This window comes from Mauremys mutica, chromosome 1 (genome assembly GCF_020497125.1).
Source record: "Mauremys mutica isolate MM-2020 ecotype Southern chromosome 1, ASM2049712v1, whole genome shotgun sequence".
Lineage (NCBI taxonomy): Eukaryota > Metazoa > Chordata > Testudines > Geoemydidae > Mauremys > Mauremys mutica.
Window position 1 is genome coordinate 203,996,689 of NC_059072.1, and position 24,089 is coordinate 204,020,777.

General features: G+C 43.0%; 1 long non-coding RNA gene across 1 annotated transcript in view; it reads right to left on the reverse strand.

Annotated features, from left to right (window-relative positions):
* LOC123352399 overlaps positions 1–24,089 on the reverse strand; it is a 73,686-nt gene that overhangs the window by 43,269 nt on the left and 6,328 nt on the right. The window lies entirely within an intron of this gene.

A 24,089-nucleotide genomic window follows, 5' to 3' on the forward strand; every position in this document is an offset into this window, starting at 1 on the left:
TCCCATTGAAACCAACCTACTTTATGTGAAAAGTGCTCAGATAGTAGTGATGGGCAGCAGTACAAATCCCTAGGACACACACTGTATAAGCACAACATGCCTCCCTGGTGTAAGGAGTTCCACGCTGCTAGCACAAGTGATGTCTCTGAAATAAAAGCTACAGATATAAATCAATCAGCAATTCTGGGGGAGATTTTAAAGGCACAAAGGGCAGCTAGGCACCCAGCTCCCATTGGCTTTCAACTCTATTCCTTACCGAACTGTAACATATTTGGTATATTTCAAGTATATACTGGCAGCTTGCAATGTACTAGCATGTTAATTCTTTGCTCTGATGAAAAAAGTTTGATTCAGGATTCATAATAGAATGTATTCAAAAGCAACACATTCAAGGAAGCAAGAAAGATATACAATGTGCTGCTTATGAAAATCATTTTATTGGGAAAAGCGTTAAAGGCATCTTTAAATTGCTCCTTCCTGGCAGGGTGCACTAACAATTTGGTTCCATCCACCACATTTCAGGTCAGGCTACTGTACTTTTTAAGCCTTTTTTTTATTTAAATGGTGTCTCACACTTTGTTTTGAATTCTGTGTGCACCCTATAAGTGGCTGTCTGGATCCTTTTCCAACTTGGCTTCTGCAGCAAAGCGTGGAACATACAGTATTTAACTTCATGAGAGTGCAATTATTAAAGGACCACTGCCACACACTGGCAAACTCTGAAATATATGTTTCCTGAAGACTTACTAACCTCTATTTCTTTGCCCCTCTTTACTGCTTACCAAAGTATTTGTGTGGAAACAAAGATCTGTTTTCAAAGCGGATTTCTCTTTCTGCCTGATTCATTCAGTGATGTTGTATTATCCCCTTTGTGACATCAGCATTCATCACCACAAAAGCAGCTGTACAGTCAGGCAGAAAGAAGGCTGGTTATGTAAAACCAAACCTAAAATGGTTATACCATGAATATCTTTGTAATAAGTCAGCAGTGAGTAGAAAAATAATACAGAACAACTGTGAATTTAATGGAATTTTGACGTTATAAAGCTCCACTCGTGTGCAGCTGTGGTTCTTCAATGACTCATTAGCTTCTGAAAAAGTTCCCTTGCCATTTTATGAGGACAGTAACAGTTCAAGGTTAGTTAGCTACAGAAAGCTCCTCACGGAGCTTCACTTTGTCTCAGTGGTACCCTAATTATGTGATTAGACATGTCTTGAAGAAATAGCTGCAGTCTCACCTTTGTTAGTATGTCATCTGACTAACTCCAGCTTGTATTTACACCACAGGGACATCAGAGAGGAGAGCCCTCTGTGTTCTCTGTCATCAGTGACACTCCGGCATAACATTTCTCATCTAAAGAACAAGGTCTCATTTCAGTCATTCTGCTCTCCTACTAGAGTCTGAATGACCATTGATATCAAGGTTCAAGCCATAGATGTGAAAGGTAAATTTTGGTATCAGTTTTAACAGCTTTTGGGCATGGTGTATATAATTTGTTTTACTTGATTACAGGACCTTAAGGGTCTTACTTCAATGGCATTACTTTGCTTTTTTATCTTTCCATGCTACCTACTAGCTCCCCCAACACATTTTTTTAAGCGTAAATACTCATTAGCCTTTGTCCTGATTACACACTTCCCCAGAGCAATCTTCTGGGTTTCCTACATGCTGCAGTAAGGGCCTGATCCAAAGCCAGTTGATTTCAATGTGGAGGCTAGTGACCTGGATCAGGTTTTAACTATGCTTGTTTGGCACCTACTTTTGAACAGTAGTAGATTATTTTTTTAAGTAACCAAGAATTATTTCATTCTCATCTGTTTGAGGCAGACACCATTCTTTATCATGTTTGGGTCCTGTTTAGGTCAGAAGTCAAAAAAAACTTCAACTCCCGCTGTATCTTATTGTGAAACACCAACCCTATAAATGGGAGTGAGGGGTTAAATGCTGATGAAAAAGCACTTCCCCAAATCCTCTAAAATCTGCCACTGATCCCACAATTTTAGTTAATTGTATAATTAGCATCTCTTCTACTACCACCATGTAGTTAAGAATGTTAGTAACAGATGACTAAATTAATTCATTTAAAAATTCTGTCTTTTGCACCATTTTAACTGTTCATGACCACTTTGTTTTCACTTTCTGCAAATATAGTAAACCGGTTTACTGACAGGAATGTTCACCAAGACAGCTAATTACAAGCAGGAAATGAAAAATACTTGTGGAAAATAATTTTTTATAAATTTATAGTCAGGAGTGCTGGCATCAGAAACGTGCTTGTGAGAGTTGTGCTCATCCAATCAGGTAAAAGAATCAGATCATATGTCCTGGATATCAAAGCAAAACAACTCAACTCTTTGAAATTCAAACATCCACACTGAAGTGCTTCCAAATAAGCTACAGCCCAAACTTCATATGGTGCATAATTCTGAACAAATTAATTAGAGAAAACAGTGATCTGTTTGAGGACAACTTACAAATAATTCATTTGGTTCCACCTTATGTCAATTACGTTCTCTGCAGTAGGGTTGGAACAAAACTATAATTGTGCAGAGAGGGCTCATAAAACCTGCAAATGCTGCTGCTGCAAAAGTGCCTGAACACATTTGGGTTTTTTCAGCATATTCCTTCCACTCTGCATCCAGTTCCCTAGTTTTCTGTTTAGTGCAATATGGCCTTTTCTGACTAACCCTCTTAAGGCTTGCTTGTTCTTGTGCCTGGTTCACATGCAAACCCATGAAATAACGTCCACAAAGTCAGAGTCCACCTGTTCACAAAAGATGGCACTTTCAAAGCAAAAGGAAATCGTTGCCCAACTCTGGTTGTTCTTTATTAATACTGCAGTTATATCTCAACATTTATCATCCCTGAATATTATCTGAAGCCATAGTATTTGAGGCCTTTAGTCACTGTGACTTTCTCCTGGGTAACTCATTCACCTAAAGAAGAAATGCAACATATTTGGAAAGTTGCAAATCTAGACTCAGTAGACTGATTCTTTGGCACCAGGCACTTTATGGAGACATTACACCTGTGCAAAGTGGGTCCAAAGTGCTACCAAATCAGAACAATTGGATTCTACATGCACTGTGTGCAGGTGAGAAGGAAAGATGGTGCAAGCGCTAGGGGAAAAGCCTAGGACTTGGGAGGCAAGGGTGCAATTTCCTACTCAATGGCCAGCTTCCTGTTTGACTTTGGGCAAGTCGTAGTCTTGGTGCCTCAATTCCTGGTCTGCATAAGGGGAATAACAGCACTACCTTACCCCAGAAGGTGTTGTGAGGAGAACTACACTTAGGATTGTGAGGTGCTCAGATACTATGGTGACGAGGGCCTATGGGTGTAAGTTGCTACATGAGCTGCAAGACAGTGGAAAATTAGGACCTCAAAAATATTGTGTTTTGCATCTATGCTTATTTTCAAAGCTGCTGTTAAAGAGGATTCTGTAGTACCTGGCAAATTACAAGCTTGCATTTTTATTCAAGGAGTCAGAACACCAAAGATCCACTCCTCAATAGAGACCCTCTCATGAGCTTGTATCTCGCTGGGTGTGTTGGTAAGTCTCCCTGAGATCAAGCCAGGACATGGTCTATCAAGTGCCTGCCAAAGCTAGAAAGAGCAGGGTTTTCACTATTAATCTCTAAAGCCTTGTGATGGAGTGTTCCTGTCAGCAGAGAACCTGGTGCTTGTGCCATCATTCCAAACTCTCCTTTCATTTGTGTTTTTCACCTAATATTTACAACAACTTGCCCTCCACAGATCTTCGCTGAACACAGCCCATCAAGTCACAGCCCGTGCTCTCTTTGGGCAGGACTTTAAGGCCAGGGCTCCACTAGAAACACATGGATAGTACAGGGTCAGTTAGGGCTGCGACTTCCTTCAACATTTCTCCACTGGCAAAAGCCTATTGTATGTGCAATTATACTGGCATAGAAGTTCTTTTGGCAGCATAGTTTATTTCACTTGCCAGAACGGTATAAGCTATAGCCCTAGAAGCACTTTTTTGCCAGTATAAGCTGCATACATGAGGATGGGGTTGGTGATGTAGCTACAGTAGTGAAACTTAAATATAGACAAGGCCTAAGAACTTCAGCTCCCACTATGAGTTGGTAGAAGTCAATGGAATTTGTGCTCATAAATCTTGTAAGCATTTTTGAAAGTCCCTCCTAGCAATACTCTGAATCCAAGCAGCAGATTCTTTCCTCCTCTGATGCTGGCCATCACAAAGCTTGATCCAGTCTGACTTTCAATACCTTGCTCCATCTACAAGCTGACTCCGCCAACCAGAGGAGCATTCTGTACTTCTTTCCCAATCATCCACAGAGATTCTGAAAAAGAATCTGAAGAAGTGAGCTGCAGCTCACAAAAGCTCATGCTAAAATAAATTTGTTAGTCTTTAAGGTGCCACAAGTACTCCTGTTCTTTTTGCGGATACAGACCAACACGGCTGCTACTCTGAAACCTGAAAAAGAATACTAAGTCATCCTTGCAAGCATCCCAACACCTGCGCAGCAGTGTGCCTCTTTCTAGACCATTCATGAGCTTCAGAGTACAGCATACTTTTAGGGATCCTGTAATCTGGCATTCACTTGACATGTCCAAGCCACCTGAGTCTCTTCTTACTAATCAACGTTCCCAGGAATCACATACTAGCACGATTTAAACCCTTCCACATTTGTCACCCTGTCTTGCCATCTTATTCAAAGACTTTCACACAAGCATCGGCTATGACAGCTGTTTATAGTCTGGCCAGGAGTTAGGATGTGGGAGGAGGCTCAGGGTTGGGGTGTGGTGTCAGAGAGAGTTAGGGTGCAGAAGTGGGCTGGGGGTTGGGGTGTAGGGTCTGGCCAGGAGTTAGAGTGAGGGAGGGGGCTCAGGGCTGGGGAAGGAGGTTGGGGTGTGGAGCGCTTACCTGGGGCAGCTTCTGTTTGGGGCAAGGGGTGCAGATGGGGATGGGTAGGTGCAGGAGTGAGGGCAGGGGGATGGAGGTGTGGGGGGACCACTTCAGCCCCCCGCCCTGAGCGGCTCAGGGCGGGGAACGAGGAGTACATGGTGGGGGGAGCTTTGGGCTGGGGCAATCCCAGTCACGGCCATTGGGTTACCTTACCTGGGTGACTGGTGGGCACATCCCTACCCCCCACCCCGCTGCTCCTGTTCACTGCCAAAGGGAACTGTGGCAGCAGCAGCATGTGAGAGCTGAGACCCACTGGCCTGCCACTCCCTTCCCCTGGCTTTTTCCCTGGGGCCGCCAGCAGCAGTGCATGCCAGGGACTGCACTTGCACTGCCCAGCATCCAGAGGAGCAGGGCAGCAGGGCGGGCATGGGCAGACGCACCACCAGGGGAGCACACCTGCCTCCCCTACAGTGTGCCCCCAGCTGGCCCCTCACCTGGCTGCCGGCGCCAGCCAGCAGCAGGAGCCACGGGAGGCAGCAGGAGCCTGGCTCACCGGCTGGGAGAATGTACCGCATGCTAGGCCTCCAGCATGGCTCTTAAATGGCTCACTCCCTGCTCTCCCCCACTGCTTCTGCCCCCCGCAGTGGTCCCCCTGCACAGAGTGCTAGTCCTCCTGTAGTTGGGGGGTCCTGTGCCAGGGCACTGTGTGTTTCTGCCTCTGTGTAAGGCATCAAGACGGTGAGCCACAAGGGCCACATCGTCTGCAAACAGATCCCTTATGATGATCTCCTTCCCTTTATCTTAGCTCTGAACCTTGCAATGTGAAGCAAACCTCCATGATGTCTAAGATAGACACCCTCTCTAACATCGCAGAGCACATGTTGAAACAATAATGAGAAATATTAAACAATGTAGGAGCCAGCACACAACCCTGCTTCACTCCATTGTTGATGTTGAACAAGTCAGACTTTTGGTTCTCACACATTACAGTTGCATTCATGCCGTTGTGTAATGATTTCACGGGGTTTTAGCAATATGGGTGGACAATCAAGCTTCTTCAGAACAATGTAAAGCCCTGACCAACTGTGTCAAAGCTTTTGTTAAATCTATAAAAGCCACATACAGTGAAGTGTTTCCCTCTGCACTTTTACTGCAATTTTCTTACAGAGAGGACCATAGATATAGTGGGCCTTCCCAAGCAGAAGCCACACCAGCTCTCAGGATAGATTCTCCCAGCTAAAACGTTTGAAGTCTAGATAAAATACAGGATAAGATTCTCCCCCCAATGTTAAGAAGAACTCGCTCTCTCTGTGGTTATTACAATCACTTCTGTCTCCTTTGTTTTTAGAGTGTTGGATGAAATGAGCATCCTTAAAATCTTGTGCAACAGTTTTTGTTCCAACAGAATAGCAATACCTCGTGCAATCTTTGCAGCAAGTCTTTGCACATTTGCAGAGTTCAGCAGATAAAAGTCAGATCCTGAATCTTTGTTGTTGGTAAACTTTTTGATGCTTTGTTCAAGTTCTTCTAGTGTGTTTGGCATCCAGGGGAGTCAAACTTCAAACCCCTGCAATTCATCTAACATACTTGGTCTACTACAGATTCTCTTGAGAATATCATTCCATAGTGCTCAATCCACCTCTCCAGTTGCTTCCCTTTATCAGTTATGATATTGCCATCTAGATCTTTCAGCAGAGTTGTCTTGTTCTTTATCAGCCCAATGGTCTTTCTAATGCCCTCGTACAACCTTCTACTGTCACCTGCATCAGCCGCCTGCTGGATGCAGTCAGATACCCAGCCAAAAATTCTTCACCACACCTCCTGGAAGCTATCTGAACAACCTTACAAGCTTCTCTTAGGTTACTGAGGGAATCAGTAGTAGGTGATCAGGGCAGATCTTTTCTTCTCAATGAGTGTCAGCACTATGTCCAAAGGGTCTATGAACCGTCAACATTTTTTCTTAGTACTCTTTTAAAAAAACAAAAACAAAAAAAACCAAACACAACACACCTCTTGATTGCCACATTGTAGATACTCGTCTTCAAGACTTCCCATGCATCTGAAGCAGTTTCATTCATTCCAGCTCTCTTTGCTACTTCATTAAAAAGCCGTTTCTTGACAGGATCATTGATTTGGCACAAGTTAATATGAGGTTGTACAGCAGGTTTATTACGCTGGATCTCCTTTGCTGCCAAATGAAATTTCAATCTGACAAAAAAAAAAAAGTGGCCTGTGTCACGGTCTGCACTTTGGAAGGATCATGTATTCAAGAAATCTTTCAAATATGTATGTCTTGTCAGTACTAAGTCCAGCTGATGCCAGTGCTTGGACTCAGATGTCTCCACGATGGTCTTCTGATGTTACCTGTAAAGAATGTGTTGGTCACCAATAAGCCTTGCCTGGCACAGAGCTCGAGAACTCTCTGACCCTTGCCAGGTCAGATCTCAGCATTGGACCCAACTCTGGCATTGAAGTCTCCAAGTACTAGGATGGGTTCCTTCTGTGGAATCTGGACGATCAGTTATTCCAGCTGTTGGTAAAAACTATCCTTCTCCTCAACACTAGCCTGCAGAGTTGGAGCATAGACACTGACGAGGTTGATGAATCCCTTCTGTAGACTAACTAAGTGTCATGATATGCATGGACACTGCAATTGGAGCTTCACACGATGACATAAGTTCATTTCTAATAGCAAAACCTGTATCGTACTCTCCCCTTACGCCTTCAGGTTTGCCATGCCAGTAAATAGTGTAGTCTGTCCAGGGCCGGCTCCAGGGTTTTTGCCGCCCCAAGCGGTGGGGATAAAAAGAAAGGTGCGATCGGCGACAGCGCCACTGTGCCACTTTCTTCTTCGGCAGCAGTTCAGTGGCAGGTCCTTCCATCCGAGGGGGACTGAGGGACCCGCCACCAAATTGCTGCTGAAGAGCCGGACAGGCCACCCCTTTCCCTTGGCTGCCCCAAGCACTTGCTTGCTGAGCTGGTGCCTGGAGCCGGCCTTGAATCTGTCCCCCTTACAAACCTGTGTCTGAGAGCCAAGTTTCTGAAAGAGCTACAATCTCAGTTCTGAAACGTGCAAGCTCGTTACTCAACACAGCCATTTTTCTCAAATCCAAATTCAGATCAAAGTTGTATCTAGGGGTACAAATATTCCAGCAAGCAATTTGGTTTATAAAAAACAGTTGAGCCAAGATGTAAACAACAAGGCAGGGCTCGTCTGACCCACCTTTCTAGGGTCACCCTCACATGAGGTAAGCAGGCCATCCCTAAACAGGGCTGCTTGGAAATCTTGGTACCTGCCCCAGGGCCCTTATGCCTCTCACGGATTCCTGCGACCATCTTGCCAAGACTTTCAGCACACACACCTAGGCAAAGGTATGGAGAAGCGGAGGCTGCCATAGACCTGTCGTCCCCCCACTTTAGGCCACTGAGCCAGAATCCAAAGGCCAGAGCAAGTCTGAATGTTCAATGGCACAGAGGTTGTAGCTTCTGCCAGAGAGCAACCTAGATATGTAGGTGTGATATAATTAGGCCTCTTAAATAAGCTTTTAGAGCTTCCCAGGAAAATTAATGGATGTGTGTATGCATGCGCACGAGCATGCTTCATTTATTTCAGAGTGCCATTTAATCTTCTATGCCAATTTATTGATAAAGTATTTATCATCTGGTTGATAAAGGTCCAATTTCCTCTATTAGCACAGACTGAATTCATAATACAACTGCAGTCCAGGTGCTAATGAATGATGCTCATAAGCATCCATTGCTAAAGCCAGTGAAATATTCATTCAAGAAAGGTACTGCATATTTGCTGATCCCTTTGATTTCATTAAGAGCTACAGGGGCTCAGCACCTCCGTAAATCAGGCTAAAAGTGCATTTGTTCTATAACCAGTTCATTGTCTTAAGCATTTTCTTCATGATGAAGAAAACAGTAACACACTTGAGAAGCCTTTGGGGGTTGATTATCTAGATGACACTAGTGGCAGAGAATTCTTCAGATACATTAATGCTCCAATTATTTAACATTTGAGTATCTGCTGAAATCTTTAGCCTTTGTCACGTATCAAAATCTGGTTCAAGATTATCTTAGAGAATTTCAGTTTTCTCCTTTTAGAACATCCATAAATTTGTGAACCCTATTGATTCCAGAACAGTTTTTCCAAAGCAGAATCTAATAAAGCACGTTCATGTAATGACCCTTAACCCAGGTCATCAGTAGGATATGAACCTCAGAGCTTTAGCATCGAAGCACAGACCTTTGCTAGTTCAGATGGAGGAGTTACTCCCTTAACAGCCAGCTAACAGGCAGTTATCTCCCTGTAGTGGCAGGTCCACACAGAAGATATGACATACACTTTCGAAGCATATTACATGATTAATTAGTATTTGAATATTCCATTCTAGGTTAGTTTATCCTGATACTATATTTAATGATAAATACTCCATAGTTTGACAAGACACCTCAATTTGAGGTGACCCGCTATCCTAGGCTGGTTTGACTCGTTATCTGAAAAGTTTCAACTTGCTAACTATGAAAATTCATAACTTTAAAAACAACTGATGTTCTTATAACTTGATTCATTTCATTCACCATATTGAGACTAAAAAAGAAAAGCCAAATCTGAAGACCATGGCTGTATTGTTCCTTACTGTCTGTAAGAGTGTGTAAGAAATCATTCCACAAATTGCACTATTACAGTGAATTGCTTAACAAATTTATAGTAATAGCAAGACACTAAGATAAAGCATAAGTGAACAAATTTAGCATTTGCTTTCCAGCTCCATTCTGTGTGCTTCATTCCTTATACTTAATGTTGCATTCATACATTTTTACATAGCATTTCCTTGTTTAAATAAAAAGTAACTGAAGGGCCAATGGAGTTTAAGTTTTATGATCTGGATCTGTTTGGCTTAATGCCGTCAACCTGGAATTCAGCTGCCCTCATTTGTGGATGAAAATTTAATTCCAAAATTAAAAGTACTTCAGAGTCCCATTCCATCTCCCTAACTTCAGAGATCTATCAATTTGTTTTTTTTAAAACAAGATGAGCAAGTTCTACTCAGATTGCACAAAACCATTAAATGCTGACATTTCAAATGACTATTGTTTTACTTAAAACTTGGCTTACTCCTTAGCTTTCAATGAGATCTAAAAAACAAGCGGATTGAACAAAATCATGCCAACCATTATTGAGTCTGCCAGAGCAAAATTTCTCACTGGAATATGGGTGGGGAAGAGGTTTTTTTGGGCTCATGCACCTGCCAAAGCAAACATTTTCTTCACACAATGCCATTTTAGCCCACAGAACTCACACTACAAGATGCTCTTGAGGCCAAGAGCTTAGCAAGATTCAATAAAAGGGTTACCTAGTTAGATGGATAAGATCATCCCCAGTTACAGTACTAAAATTTTAGAAAGCTTTAGAAGAGACACAAACAGTAAAGCTTCAGCTCATAAGCCAGCCTCGAATTCTTAAGGGTGAGGAGAAAACTTCCCCAGGGGCAGGCTATCCCATAGCTGCCTAAAGCAGGATTCCTCTTTCTGAATCATCTGGTAGTGGACAGTCACACTAGTCTGACCCAGTGTGGCAATTCCTATTGTGTGCCAATGTAGCAACGAACACAGCTGAACTATTGGTCTTCAGTCTTTCAACAAACAAGTTGCCTCTGGGCCAAGACGAAGGTTGAAAAATTAAAAAAAAAAAAAAAAAACCACAAAGATAATTGGTTTCAGAAAAAGCTCTGAGCAATGGAAAAGGGGGCGTTTTAGTGGAACTTTGCCTCACCTGCTGTGTGTGTTACCTGTGACCAATAAAATAGTGATAAAATTTTTCCTAGCTGAAAGAAATGCAAGAAGTAAACAAACTTCAGCTGAAATAATCTTCATTGCCTGTCTTGGCTGGCAGCATCATATCCCTCTGTAAATCTCTCCACCAGCTTCATCTCACCTTCCACCAGGGCTGGCTCCAGGCACCAGCTTATCAAGCAGGTGCTTGGGGTGGCCACTCCGGAGCTGGGCGGCACTCGGAGTGAAGGACCTCCCGCTGAATTGAATTTTTTTTTGGCTGCTTGGGGCGGCAAAACCCCTGGAGCCGGCCCTGCCTTCCACTGTGAGTTTAAGCAGCTCAGCCTTCCACTCAGCATCACCCTTGCCTAGGCCTCTGCCTTCATTTAATTCCTTTCTGTTATGAGGTTTCTTGCTCCATCCTTGGAAGTGTCAAACTGGCCACTGTCAGAGCAGAATGCTGGAATAAAGGGACCACTGTTCTGATCTGGCAGTTCCTATTGCAATACCTTCCCCTGTGGTAGTCAGGCAATGAATCCTGCTCAGCTCTTCCACTGTGCATGTCTCATTTCCATCTTCCCATCATGCTGTCTTCTACATTCACATCCTTCTTTAATACCCACTTCTTCTACAAAGCTAACAAACACTAATCCCTATCTGTTATTTAAAAAAAAAAAAAAAAAAAAAACACACACCACAAGGCCTTACATTAGCACCATTCTCCGAGTTTCCCAGTGCATTTGTGTGTCTGATCTTTGCCTACCCATTTAGGATTGCAAGTTCCTTGGAGCAGGGACCATTTTCCCCCTTATTTGTACAACAAACACAGCGTCATCACTTAATGAAATAAAAGCAAGAAAACGTATTTGCTTAAACAGTTTCATCCTCATTTTGCATGATGGGTTCTTCACCCTGTCCATCTAACTAATCTAAGAACAGATATCCCCATAGTTGGTCTCAGCTCAGATTACTTTGCCATAGACTGACTCTCTCTTCTAATCTCATCAAAAAAAAGTCTATTTCTCTCATTTACTTCTGCAAAGCATTTTGCAGTGCCATTTGTGTGAAAGTCATTATGCAAAGTAAAGTTGTATTGCATATAGTTTTCCCCTCCCCCAAGCATTAAAATTTCATTGAGAACAATGGGAGTCCTATGCATGCAGGAAGGGTAGATACTGGAGCTGAAATCCAGATCCAAATGCATAATTGTCCCCAAGACTCCCCAAATCCTCGGGGTCAGGGGGGGAAGAGACATTTACACGTGACTGTTCCCTTCTGGGCTTTATTTCATTAGTAACTTTTAATTTCTGTGTGCTATAAAGTAGCTATAGATTCCTAGATAGGCAACAATTCCTCCTTCCATCTCAAAATGTTGTTATACAATATCCTGATGGTCCTTCTGTTTTCACTAGAGAGTATATGATTCACAATTCATCTAGGAATAGATCACTTGGCTTTACTTCTCAGTCTGAATTCTATAGCAGACCTCCAATGCAAACAGAGATACAGATAATGTCCTGAGAGTATTTGAGACCATAAGTATGCATAAACCAAAATAAGGAGAGTCATAAGTGTATTAACCCACCAGCAGTATTTGCACATTATATAGGTTTAATATGGCTGTTGCTTATATCTGGAAGTTTTCAATAGAAAAGGTTACTGCATACTGCTACAAGTCTAACCTTTGCAAATCAAATAAAAAATATGGTGGAATTTAGAGAGGTTTGGCAGATTGGAAAAAAAACATCTAAAGTTTTGATTTGTTCCCTGGTATGAGAACTTGGCATTTTGAAGAGACAAAAAAAATCCTGGAATAGAACTGAGGGTTTAAAGAAAGCACAGCTAAGAGTTTTAAGATTTAAATGCTGTGAATGGGAAATCAGTTTCCAAAAGGAGCTATACACTTTTTTTTTTAAAGTCATGTAAACTTATTTTCTGAACTGAAAAGCCATGGTTCCTGGTTGGAAAATCATCAATGAATGCCTTTTAACGTTCTCCCTCATTACTAGCTGTAGCAACACTGCAAGAGTTTACGAAGTAGTTGAACTCACACAGCTATGTGCCGGCGGTGCTTCAACATGCTTAGCTGCAGCCCACAGGCTAAATGGAAACCAGACTGGAACCACTCCAGCCCCACAGGGCTTGCCTTCCAGAGGGTCTGCAATTAATTAAGACCAAAGGGGAGCTCTGAATAACCCTTTTGTGGAGCAAAATACACACAGTCAAAACCCAGCTGACAAACACAACAAAACTGACTTCATGGTTTCTTATGAGAAAACCATTAAATGGTTTGAGAAATGAAGAAACACTTTGTGTAAGTCACTAGTGTGAATGCAACATATTCAGATTACAAAGTACTACCTGGTTATAAATATCATATTGCTTTATCCCTGGGTAACCAGGTGTATAAAAGCCAGTAATAACACATTAGGTTTTAAGTTAGCATACAGTACCTACTATTACATTTTCACAGAGTTCACTTATTCTTTTTTGTAAGGTCTCAGATATTAGCAAATCTTTCCAATTCAGCAGGCACCAAGGAAAGTTTCATCACCTGATACAGTGCTATGGTGCGTTTTGAGTTCTTTGCTTACGTTATTGTGTTACATAAATGGGTATTTTTAAATGAATACAAGTTTAACACAGGAATGTGTCCCCTTTGCACTGATGAGATGCCCTCTCTCCCATATCGAGTCAGAAGAGCATGTTGAAGGGAAAAATAAATCAATCACAGGTTGGTTAAACATTCCAGCATTAAGAAACAGAAAATGTGCCACATTTGGGGTTTAAGAAGAATGAAATTTAAAAATCTTCTCTAAAGCCAGAAAAATCTGGAGGAGAATCTCAGTCCTAACCCTGAGTGAAATTCTATGGCCTGTGTTACGCAGGAAATCAGACTACATGGTCCTAATGGTCTCTTCTGGCCTTAAAGTCTTGAATCTATAATATCTTTAACGATGACACAGCATTTTAGATTGCTTCTCAGTCAGAGCCTGCAAGAGGGTCAGATGAATGTAAGCCTGTCTATTATGCACAGACCATGCCTGTTGATATAGGACTCTGAAAAGGATGATTTGTGAGTTACTACGGTGCTCATGAAAGTGATACTGTTAATGCTGGCTGGAGCAAGCAGGATGCAAGCAGCACATAAAGGCCTGTCCCAAAGTCCATGGAAGTCAATGGAAAGGCTCAGGAATCTCAGTGGGTTTGGGTCAGTTACTGTGCAACCTCTCTCTTAGAGCCTGATCCAAAGCCCACTGAAGTCAGCAAGAGTTGTTTGGATCAGGCCCTCAGTTCTGTCAACGTGCCCTAAACCATTCTGCAGCTCCCTTGAGATGAAACTAACTCATTGTCACTTGTGACCTAATGCAGGATTTGAACGGAGGACTCCATAGGGGAAAGACTGCCACCAACAAGAAATGTCACTGGCCCAATCTAAGCAGCCTACATTAGTACCATTGCTAACGTCCAACATGCAGGAAATAAAAAACTATATTATATGAATGCATAAACAGCACAGTAATTTTCCATGCATGTGTGTCAGTTCTCAAACCAAATAAATTCCAGCGAACATACTGTACCTTCTTTGGGATCCCAAAACAACTGTACCTTATTTTCCTTCATACTTTGACAGCAGCTATGATGGACTTTTCCAAATTCAGCTCCATCCTACTAGAAATCTGCGTGTCAGGCACGTTAAATCTTTTACAAATTCTACCAAATAACTGCCTCACTTCCAGAACAAATAATAAATTATTATTATTATTTATTAAAAAAAAACCCACACCACACACACACTCTTGCAGCCTAAAGGAAAACTAAAGCCTTGTCTCACAATTGCTATCCCTCTGCTACTCTGAGATCTAGCTTGGCAGGGAGATGATAGTGCAAATTCAATATTAGGTTCTGTGGGTTGCATACAAAATAACCAGCCATAGCTTAACAAATATTGTATAAGCCACCTGGGAAGGTTTGCACTTGTCTTCACTTTCAACGACCCTTCCATGGTCCATCACCACCCTACCCATCTCTCATTCGGTATCGAGCTGTCAGTGCTCCCCTCCAATCAGCCTGAGATGCCAGCCTCCACTGCCGACTAGTTAGATTTTTCAAGCAAGTACCTTCATGCTTTCCTCCAAGCTGCCCTTCACACTTGGGAGGCACTCCCCATAAACATCCACAAAGCTACCTCATTATTCCCCTTTAAATCCCCCCTTAAAAGTCTCTCCTTACCCATGACAAAATGTAACTCTGCTGCCAGCTGTTGTCAGCAGCTAAAGAGCAGGCTTTAGTTTTCAAGGGGGTCCCACTAAAGACTAACACAGGCTCAAGCCTTCACCCGGAAACCTGGGAAACAACAGATGGCACCCTGGGTGGGCAGTACCTGCCCACTCACAAGCACCGAGTCAGGAGGTTTAAAACAGAAGTTGACTGGAGGGGAGGGGCCAGATCGGACAAATAGAACAAACTTGGAAAAGCCAGCAACCAACAAACGAACGATATTAGATAAGACTCCCACCCTATGGAAGTGTCTTAATTAAAACTATAGTCCCAACCTCAGTCACTCAAGTATCAGTAGGACTAACGCATTCTAACCACTTTCTTGCTCCCCTAATCATAGTTGGATGTTCTGGAGTCCAAGGATTCTGGCAGGTCAAGTGGTGCCTGGGGACTCTGCTGTCTGATCCAGCTGAAGTGATTTCAGTTTTAATTGCTGGGTAGGGAGGCCCACACCAAAATCCCTGCCATAGGTGCAGGAATTAGAGGTCGGGGGGGGGGGGGGTGCTGTAGCACCCCCTGGCTTGAAGTGGTTCCCATTATATACAGGGTTTACAGTTTGGTTCAATGGCCCTCAGCACCCCCACTGTACAAATTATTCCAGCACCCCGATCCCTGTTGCTGTCTCCACAGCTTCAGTACAAGCCAACTCAGCTCCTCACTGTCCACTGTTTTATAGCTGGCTTGGCTGGGCTCAGCTATGTAGAGGGGGATCGGTGATATTCAGGACTCTTAAGTGAATCTTTACCACCGGAATGGCACTCCCAGCACCAGCAGTCTTCTTTCCCCCCCCTCCCTTCTCTATTTTTAACTCTGTCCAGGCTCCCTTACCCAACTGGGACGGGCTGCAGTCTCAGTCAGCGTGGCCCCAGGCACATTCGGTGTTCCTTTCTTCTCCCTTCATTTCATTTCCCCCAAAATCAAAACTTAATTGTATTTTAACCAAGATGCCCCACAGCATCACAGAACAAACGCACGTGAGGCTTGGCCCGTTCAGGTTGTCTGTACTAGAAGCACTACAGCTGTGCCACTGTAGTGTTTCCCAGGGGATCTTCCGACACTATAGTAAATCCACCCCCTTAGGATATGGTAGCTAGGTCACTGGAAGAATTCTTCCATCAACCTAGCGCTATCTGCACTGGGGCTTAGATGAGCTTAACAATGTCTCAGGGGTGTCAATTTTTCATACCCCTGAATGATGTAGCTGGGTTGACTTGACTTTCCAGTACAGGCCAGCTCCTTGCTCAGCAACCAATGCCATCGGAGACCACTGTTCCCCATGGAGTGCTCAGGCAACTCTAGGCTGCTCTTTTCCCATTTCACCAACGGATGTCAATGGTAAGGTCTACTCCCTCGGGCTTCAGGCCATAGGATCCACATGAATCTTAGTAATGGTTAGGCTGCTGGTGAGCTGCCTACTGTGCTGACCAATTGTCTCATTGTTTCTTTGTACTCTCTGCCTGTATCCTTGGGAGAGGGGCTATCCTTTTGTTCTGTGACTGTACAGCACCTAGCACAATGGAGTCCTGTTTCATGACTAGGGCTCCTAGGTGCTATAATAAATAATAATAATAATAATAATAATAATGGAGTAGTTAACCTCCAAGAAGAAAGGTAAGGCCTAACTCTTCACAATGCCCTGCCCACCTTACAAAACCACAACAATCTCCATCGATCAGTGTACTGAAAAGACAGTACATTCTTAGTGTCCCACAATGTCAGTTTATACAATGTGACCAGATCCTCAGAAATCATAGTGATGAGCCAAGAGTAAGTGTCTCAGAGGGATTTGTTATTTTCCTTCCCGAATGTACATTTGGGGCAGGGTCTGGCTTAGCGTTGGTCTCATACAGTACTGAGTTCCCTGTTGATGCTTTACGAATACCGCTACTGATAATTACGCTACAACAAGTATTGCCAAGTCACTAGGACTAGTTTTCTGGAAAATATTTTGCACATGTAAATACACAGGGCAAAATCCTCACTGGCAAGACGCTGATTTCAATGATTACTCCTCCATTCCATGGGAGACTGCTAACTGACCTAATGCAACATTGATCACTAATTCGGAAAGTCATAAGCAAGTATGTCAAATTCTTCATTTCTTTACCACTTTTCCCCCTCACATTATCCAAGTGCATTGCATCAGTCTCCATTATCAGGACGGCTTCTTCCTAGTTGCCGGGTACAAGTATGTGGAAAGCATCTTAAAGTGGGCATCTCCTCCTCATCACAATAATGGTAGTGAAGAAATGTGAGCAAGCCTCTGGTCATTGAGAAGCCATGACTAAAAGGTTAACCAGAGCAGAAGTCCAAGCACCTCATAGCAGAAAATTGTTAGGATCCTCTCATATTAGAGGATTTCATACACTTTACTCAGTATAATCAGCATCTCCTCCAGAGCTCATGTTCACACCTTTTTCCAATGTCCTCTGCTTTTACACAGTATTTCTATGGCATCGTCCTAACCTGTGTCACAGTGTATGCTTTTTACTAGATAGCGCCATCTGACTTTTGACCTTCATACGTTTACAGGCATGCATACTAAACATCAGTGTAATTAATCTCACATTTCAGGTTGTGCAGCAATCATTGTTGGGATCAGGAAGTTTTTGCCTCCCCCCAGTCAGCACTTCGGCGGCGGGGGGGGGGGGGAGGGGAGGGAGTCCTTCAGTGCCGCGGAAGACCCGGAGCAAGCGAAGGACCCCCTGCCACCGAAGTGCCACCAAAGACCTGGACCACTGCCGGGTATTCAAATCGGGCCCTGCAGTTCCTAAAGCTGGCCCTGTTTGCAAAGTCAGAGCTGGTCTTTACAAAGCTCATAACCACAGGCCTCTCTTATTTTGGAACCCTTGAAAATGTCAGAGTTAATTACATCTTTCATTATTAAGAAATTAGATCCTAACACCGCTCCTTGTGAAGAGATCATTGAAAATCTAAAGTGATCAATTGCTAGGTTTGAAAAAGTTTGTCACTGATTTTCCTAAGAAACAGGATTATTCATTGTCTCTATCCACCCACACCCACCCAGTCTGTGCGTCACTCCAAACCTGTGGCCACAGCTTTCCCAAGTTTTAGAAGATCCCCCCCCCCCCCCCGAATACAAAAACAACACTATTCTCAGCTGTGAGCAGGGAGATGGTGGTGTCATACAGCCACTATTCCCTCTCCTCCTGAGTATGCCACCTTGCCTCCGTGTCCCTTCTTCAGTTCCCTGCTCAAGGAAAGTCTTAACACCAATACTGAAGTTTAAACACGAGCAGTTTCCTCTCCTATGTTTTGTCAAACAATAAAGGATTCAACCCTTGTGCCTGGGCACCTCTTTCTCAAGGTTTCACAGTCCCTTTAGCTCAGGTTTTTGCCCCATTTCTCTCTACCTTCAGCCATAGGATCTTCAGACACGTGTGGGGAGAGACTTGAACAAACTGCTTTCCCTAGCATCTCACCCTGATTGAGCAACGAGCTGCCTTAGATAACTCCCTTTACTCCCCACCCGATCCTGCCCTAGCTGGCCTGGCTCTTTGTCACGTGATTAGTCACAATCTCCCCCCATCCCAGAACAATGTCCTCCATCAGGCCCTCTGGATTATATACCCTACAATTCCCACCACTACAAGGCAGGTGCCTCATAACTAGAGCTGGCTGAAAACTAGAAAGCAATTTCCAAAAAGCAATTTGGAAAAAAAAAATTGTGCAGAATTTGTTTAGTGAAAAACTGAAAAATGTTAGTTTGAGAATTTTAGATCCATTTTAGGACCTCTTTCATTTTCACTCCTTTTTGCAAAAGGACGTATCCCTGCTGCACTACCTGTGAGCAAGTGGCACTACCACACTGCTCCCAATAATAAACACATGCTCTTTAAAGCCCCAAATGTTCACCACCACCACCCCAACTCCCCCAGGATGTGGCTTTATTGGTAAATCAAACATGAATCTCCTTCAATGATTTCTCCCTAAACCTCGCTGTTTGTAGCATTTCTCGCAGGTCTCCCACGTCTCTGCCCCTAACTCCACCCAGGCAGAGGCTCATTATCAACCTCTCATATGCTAATGGATAAAAACTTACTCCGCATTTCTATGCGGTGATACAACTCTTGCTTGCAGGGTGAGTCAATAGGAGAGGCAGGATCGCAAAATCTGCCACACTTATGTGCTCATAACTTTAAAGAAAAAAGCTACTGCACTGATTTTCTTCCAACTTGGCTGCAGATCTCAATGATCTTTGCAAAATAAGCCAAGAGTCATATTTTTGCCTTTGGAGTCTCAACAACACATGTGCAAAGTTTCCTGACTGAATATTTCCCCCCTTCCCCCATATATAACGCAAGAACAACTGACCTGATTTTGCTCATGTTTTCCAGAACACTTACCCTTTGACCTGACACACAAGCAAGGAAAATTTCAGCCCAAAATGAACTAGAATGACAGAGTTATGAGCAACTGGAGGAAAAGAAAGGAAGATTAGGATGGAAGGTGGATCTTATCCTTAATGATAATATGCACTAGCAACACTTTCTGTAACTCAGACTTTTACTTATCAGATTCTTTGCAGCAACTTCAGCCATCCGGCCTTCTTCAGAAAGACAAAAATATCAGTCTGCTTAAAAAGCATAATTGTGTTTTCACATGAAATAGTATGCTGCTTACTGCAGCTCCTTGTCTCCATAGACCACGTAAATGAAACTAAAGAGAAAAAGTGAGAAATCTTGTAAGTAGAATGGCAGGGGGAAGCCACCTGACCCTCCTCTGATGTTCTGACGCAATGCTTTCCTGTTAGGCAGTTAGAGAGGGCAGCACTAGTCAGAGACCTTTGGAAAAAGAACGAGGTTACGCTCAGATGAGTGATTATACACACATTCATTAATGAAGGCTAAACCAATACAAGAATGGACTAGTACCTAAATAATTTTGTTGGAGAAAAGTGAGGCATATATTGGCCTAAAACTTTCAAAAAGCACTAGTGATTTTGGGTGCCCAATCTCAGACACTGTAAGGGGGCCCATTTTCAGGGGTGAGTGCTCAGCACTCTCTGATAAATCAGGGTCTTTTAAAAAAGTGTCTCAAATTGGGCACCCAAAATCACTTGCAAACTTGGTATGGTACACAGGCAAAGTTTTAGCAAACAGGTTCTCCCAACTGAGTTCTGCATGGTGCCTCCCCCAACTATTTTTTAAAATTAAACAGCACACTCACCCACACATCACTCTGTCCAAACTATGCTGAGCCACTTAATGCCCGTGATGAATAAATGTTTGCCTCTCTCTAAAATGTAATGGTCTATTATAGAGATTTCAAAGTGATTACAACTTTGTGAAAGAATGTTTCCAACAAGACATTTATTGGAATTCTAGTTAAAGGGAATTTCCATGGTTTATGGAGTATAGAAAGAAATCAGTCATGTCTCTTTAAACAAAAGCTCTAGCATTTTGTTAGCGAACACTAAGGTCCACTCCTGAACTCACAAGCAAAGCGGAAGTAAGATGGTTTTGTTCATTTGAAAACAAGCTACAACACAGTAGCATTAAGGAAAGAAACCCTCAGCCCCAACTTCCATTAAAAGAGAGGAAGAAGTAATGGATGGGGCCAGCTGCTTCTGCTACAGGCAGTGAGACTTTGCACCATACAAGGATCCATTGCTCATGCTCCCATTCAAAGACAACATTATGCAGAGGGGCAGCCAGACTCGATCAATGGGTGTCACTTCCACAGAGTACAAAGGTGTAGACATTTCCCCTTACAGGGTTTTCCACAGGTTAGTCCCCTTATCGTACATAAACATAGATCCTGCTACTTTGGGTCTTTGCATATCATTCCAGAGAACTTTAGGATTTGCCCCTAAGATGCCTAGTGAATATTTAGTTAAGAATATATAAATGAAAAGGCTTCTAGAAAAAAAAATCTGCCACCATTTCAGTATTCCCATTCAGTGTGTAGGGCTTTTACCCAGTCTTAGTACAGGCTGCCACTTGAACGATATTCCCTGAGAGAAAACCACTCAGATCATATATCACAGTACAACTGAAAGAATTAGCTTGGAAAATTTCAGATTCCCCATGCTTTCTAATAGCAAAACTGCCACAGAAGTTAGATGGGCAGCAGGGCTTGAAACTCAGGAACCCTGGCTCTGGCACTAATCACAGGCAAGTCACTTCATCGCTCTGTGGTCTCCTTCCCCTCCCTTTGTCCATTTAGATTATAAGCACATCAGGACAGAGATCACATAAGAATGGCCGTACTGGGTCAGACCAAAGGTCCATCTAGCCCAGTATCCTGTCTGCTGACAGTGGCCAAAGCCAGGTGCCCCAGAGGGAGTGAACCTAACAGGTAATGATCAAGTGATCATATAGTATGTATAGTTGAGGTTATTTTTTCCCCAATGTGCATTACTTTATATTTATCCACATTAAATTTCATTTGCCTTTTTGTTGCCCAAACACTTAGTTCTGTGACATCTTTTTGAAGTTCTTCACAGTCTGCTTTGGTCTTAACTATCTTGAGCAGTTTAGTATCATCTGCCAACTTTGCCACCTCACTTTTTACCCCTTTCTCCAGATCATTTATGAATAAGTTGAATAGGATTGGTCCTAGGACTGACCCTTGGGGAACACTACTAGTTACCCCTCTCCATTCTGAGAATTTACCATTAATTCCTACCCTTTGTTCCCTGTCTTTTAACCAATTCTCAATCCATGAAAAGGACCTTCCCTCTTATCCCATTACAACTTAATATACGTAAGAGCCTTTGGTGAAGGATCTTGTCAAAGGCTTTCTGGAAATCTAAGTACACTGTGTCCACCTGATCCCCCTTGTCCACATGTTTGTTGACCCCTTCAAAGAACTCTAATAGATTAGTAAGACACAATTTCCCTTTACAGAAACCATGTTGACTTTTGCCCAACAATTTATGTTCTTCTAAATGTCTGACAATTTTATTCTTTACTATTGTTTCAACTAATTTGCCCTGTACTAATGTTAGACTTACCAGTCTGTAATTGCCAGGATCACCACTGGAGCCCTTTTTAAATATTGGCATTACATTAGCTATCTTCCAGTCATTGGGTACAGAAGCCAATTTAAAGGACAGGTTACAAACCATAGTTAGTAGTTCCGCAATTTCACATTTGAGTTCTTTCAGAACTCTTGGGTAAATGCCATCCAGTCCCGGTGACTTGTTAATGTTAAATTTATCAGTTAATTCCAAAACCTCCTCTAGTGACACCTCAATCTGTGACAGTTCCTCAGATTTGTCACCTACAAAAGCTGGCTCAGGTTTGGGAACCTTCTTAACATCCTCAGCCGTGAAGACTGAAGCAAAGAATCAATTTAGTTTCTCTGTAATGACTTTATCATCTTTAAGCGCTCCTTTTGTATCTCGATCATCCAGGGGCCCCCTGGTTGTTTAGCAGGCTTCCTGCTTCTGATGTACTTAACAAAATGTTTTTTTATTACCTTTTCAGTTTTTGGCTAGCTGTTCTTCAAACTCCTCTTTGGCTTTTCTTATTACATTTTTACACTTAATTTGGCAGTGCTTATGCTCCTTTCTATTTACCTCACTAAGATTTGACTTCCACTTTTTAAAGGAAGTCTTTTTATCTCTCACTGCTTCTTTTACATGGTGGTTAAGCCACGGTGGCTCTTTTTTAGTTCTTTTACTGTATTTCTTAATTTGGGGTATATATATAAGTCGGGCCTCTATTACGGTGTCTTTAAAAAGTGCCCATGCAGCTTGCAGGGATTTCACTTTAGTCACTGTACCTTTTAATTTCTGTTTAACTAACCCCTGCATTTTTGCATAGTTCCCCTTTCTGAAATTAAATGCCACGCTGAAGCTCTGCCTGCCTACCTGGCCCTGCACGTGGAACTGGGAGCATTTCTGAGAATGCCACCATAGAGGTCCTGGATTTCAGTTTCTTCCCTAGCAGCCTAAATTTGGCCTCCAGGACATCTCTCCTACTCTTCCCTATGTCATTGGTACCTAACATGTACCACGACCACTGGCTTCTCCCCGGCACTACACATAAGTCTATCCAGATGCCTCGAGAAATCCTTTGCACCAGACAAGCAAGTCACCATACGGTTCTCTCAGTCATCACAAACTCAGCTATGTTTCTAATGATTGAATCTCCCATTACTAACACCTGCCTTTTCCTAGTGACTGGAGTTCCCTCCCCGGAGAGGTAACCTCAGTGCGAGAGGATACCCTAAAACCATCTGCAAGGAGGGTCTCAACTATGGGAAGGTTTCCCTCTGCTCCCGTTGACTGCTCTGCTTCCCTGAGCCTTTCATCCTCCTCAACAGCGCAGGGGCTGTCTGACCGGAGGTGGGACAATTCTACAGTGTCCCGGAAAGCCTCATCAACATATCTCCCTGCCTCCCTTAGCTCCTCCAGTTCCACCACCCTGGCCTCCAAATCCCGTACGCGGTCTCTGAGGGCCAGGAGCTCCTTGCACCGAATGCACATACACGCCACCTGCCCACAGGGCAGGTAATCATACATGCAGCACTCAGTGCAATAAACTGGATAGCCACCACTCTGCTGCTTCGCTTCTGCCTGCATTGTCTCCTAGTTAATGAAAGGGTTTTGTTTAAATCAAGAAGTTTTGAATGTAGTTTGGTTATAGTTTTAAGAAAAACAGCAAGGGGCCCTTGCCTCCTTCTCACTCCCCTTCCAAACTCCCTTGTGAAACTCCCTCTTAGCAGCCCGTTCACCTTTTGTGTGTTTGTACAGTGCCTACTACAATGGCGCCCTGATCTCCATTAGGGGGTTTCTGTTCATTTAGCATAGGCCTGTTTTTATGAGAAAGAAAGAACCACTTGTAAAACTCCAGATGTAACAATTTGATAACAGGACAGTATTGTAAGAAATCCACGTGGAATCACTTATTTCCTAGGACATTGCATACGATTAGAAAATGCAACCTGGGCTCTGGCATAAAAATTAATTCACTACATATCCCCCTTTCTCTGTTAAGCGTGCTCATACGTAGTATAACCACAGCACCAAGGGTTGGATCTTACTGTGCTTCCATATACAAAACTCCCATCCACTTCAACAGGAGTGATGCATGCACAAGGACCAGAGATTATAAAAAGTGAAAGGAGCTTTCCCAGACTAGATTGGCAAGCATAGAACTCTTTCAC